Here is a 2,740-nt window from a genome sequence, read left to right on the forward strand (position 1 = left end):
CCAAATCAGCAGGCAGAAAGATGAGAGACACATTGGACCTGGCTCGGGCTTTGGAAACCTCAAAATCATCCCCTGACATACCTCCTCCAACAAGGTAATACTCATTCCAAGAAGGCCACACCTACTAATTCTTCTCAAGTAGCATTGCTCCCTGATGCCCTAGCAATAAAATATCTGAGGTTATGAAGGCCAATCTTATTCAAAGCACAATAAATATAAAAGTGTCGAAGGTAAAATAAAACGGAGACATGAGATTTTACGGCAGCATGTGATTTTAGCCTCTACATTAAACCACCCTACATTAAACCACTAAGATTCTTTAGGGTAATGACTGGCAGACTCTAGTACCTTCAGTAGGTTAGATATTCATATTTTGTCAATCTTGATTTCTCATTTTGGATACTGTTTATGTATAATTATACATACATAAAAATTTGCAACATTTTTAAGTCTAAAAGTCTTTCAAAAACCATAAGGTATAAAAAGAAAAAGAAAAGGAACAAAGAAAAAAACAATAATGCCACATCCTTTAACACTTCATGAAAAATAAAAGAAAAACATTCATTGTGAACACTGTTTTATGCTTTTGGAATCCAGAGGATTCAGTCAAACAATAAGCTATTACATATTTCATAGCTCTATCTGATGTCCTTGGACAATTCTCATAACCTCCATTTCCTCAATATTTATCTTTATGAAATAAAATCATTAATGAAGATGATTAACTATCTCGTTATTTATTTAATTAACATTCAATAAAATTAAATGATTTAATGTTTTCTTTCATAAGCAATCTATATCACCAATGGGGAGACAAATATATATAAGTGTGACTGTTTCATTAAAACACTCAATACCCATCCTAAACTTACAATTTAAGTCTTAGATTGTACTCTTTTAGAAGCATTCTGTAAATAGTCATCTTATGCACAGCCAAAACCTAAGCACTAAGAACTTTCTGTCACTAATTCCATATCTTTTTTTTTTTTAGATGGAAGATAAGTTTGTATTTATGTACAGAAAACTTAGCAGTGAGTGTACATTTAACCCAGTTTAGTGGCGAGTTCTTTGGCCTTTGCCTTTTCCAGCTTGGCAATTCGAGCCACAGATTTAGAACCCAGGACATTGCCTCCCCAGTGGCGGCGGATCTCATCGTATCTGTCGTTGTAATTGGTCCTAATAGCTTCTACCAGCTTAGCCAGAGCACCTTTGTCTTCCGAGTTAACCTGTGTGAAGGCAACGGTGGTACATATCTTCCTGTGGACCAGCCGTCCCAGCCTGGCCTTCCCCTTGATGATGCAGTAGGGGACGCCCATCTTCCGACACAGGACCGGCAGGAAGACCACCAGCTCAATGGGGTCTACATCGTGGGCGATCACCACCAGCTGAGCCTTCTTGTTCTCCACCAAAGTGGTGACTGTGTTGACTCCCGCTCGCAGGACAGGTGGCCTCTTAGTGGGGACGTCCCCTTTGCCAGCAGCCTTCTTCTCAGCACGAGCCAGCAGCCTCTGCTTCTTCTCCTGCTTTGTCTCTGGCCTGTACTTGTGGGCGAGCTTAAGCAGCTGGGTAGCTGTTTGCCGGTCCAGGGCCTGGGTGAACTGGTTAATGGCGGGGGGGCACTTTGAGCCGCTTGTAGAGGATGGCCCTTTGCCGCTGCAGCCGGATGTAACGGGGCCACTTGACGAAGCGTGTGAGGTCCCTCTTGGGCTGGATGTCCTGCCCTATGCCGAAGTTCTTGGGCCGCTTCTCAAACAGAGGGTTCACCACCTTCTTGGCCTCCTGTTTCTTGACGAGGGCGGGGGCCGGGGCCACCTTCTTCCCCTTGGCCTTCTTTCCCTTGGGCATCTTGCTCGGCTGGTGAAGAGAGAGCTAATTCCATATCTTTTAAATAGCTACTGGTTGTAATTCTTTTCAAATAAATATTCTAACAATATATTCCCACAGGGCCAAAGCAAACTCATCCCCTTCCCTGATTCCCAGAAACAACAATGGCCAAATACAAACAGTAAGGAAATTATCAAACCCACTCCATTTTACTATTTATTTTATAATGTTTGTGTTTCGTCATTGTTTTTTTTTAGCAATATTTAAGCTATGTTTTGGTAATTCACAAAGGTTATACACACAGGGGGAAAAGGCAGAAGCTGTGCAGTCAACAGAATCTGGGTTTAACACTCAGAAGGCATGCAGTTGCAGGTATTAAAGGGTAGCAGGCAAGGTGTGATTGCAGGCTTGAGGGTTGACATTGTGATGCCTGATGGTTCAGCAGACATGAATGGACAAAAGTGTATGTTATAAGGACCCTGGTTTCAGGAAAAGTAGAGATCCTGATGAGCCTGAGGTCAGTGATCAAGAGGACAGGAGAAAACACAGCAGGCCACCAGATTCAGGAATAGAATATCAGTTCTGCTAAGTTAATAAATAGGGAGAACTCCAATCTCCTAAAACTGCGAGTGTTTGTGTCTTTATATAAAATGCAAACATTGAGAATTAATACAAAACAGTATCCCCCAAACATCAGCAGTTTGGCATTGGTGTTGCTATTTTTATAACAGAACCCAGGTTAATGCAATGGGAATTTTGAGTAAAATATTGATTCCTAAAACCCAGTCTGAATTATCATTATTAAACAGGTAACAGGATATTATCAAATAAGTCTTCAAAGAAGACAAATATATAATGAGAAATCCAACTGTTTAGCACTGCTTAGATTACTCAACTCACTCATGAACTTTTCCTT

General features: G+C 41.0%; 1 pseudogene; it reads right to left on the minus strand.

The window, feature by feature from the left end:
• Positions 1–992: 992 nt before the first annotated feature.
• LOC101823558 lies at positions 993–1,864 on the minus strand (annotated as a pseudogene).
• Between the last annotated feature and the right edge of the window lie 876 nt (positions 1,865–2,740).

Source organism: Mesocricetus auratus, unplaced genomic scaffold (assembly GCF_017639785.1).
Source record: "Mesocricetus auratus isolate SY011 unplaced genomic scaffold, BCM_Maur_2.0 Super-Scaffold_100014, whole genome shotgun sequence".
NCBI classification, from domain to species: domain Eukaryota; kingdom Metazoa; phylum Chordata; class Mammalia; order Rodentia; family Cricetidae; genus Mesocricetus; species Mesocricetus auratus.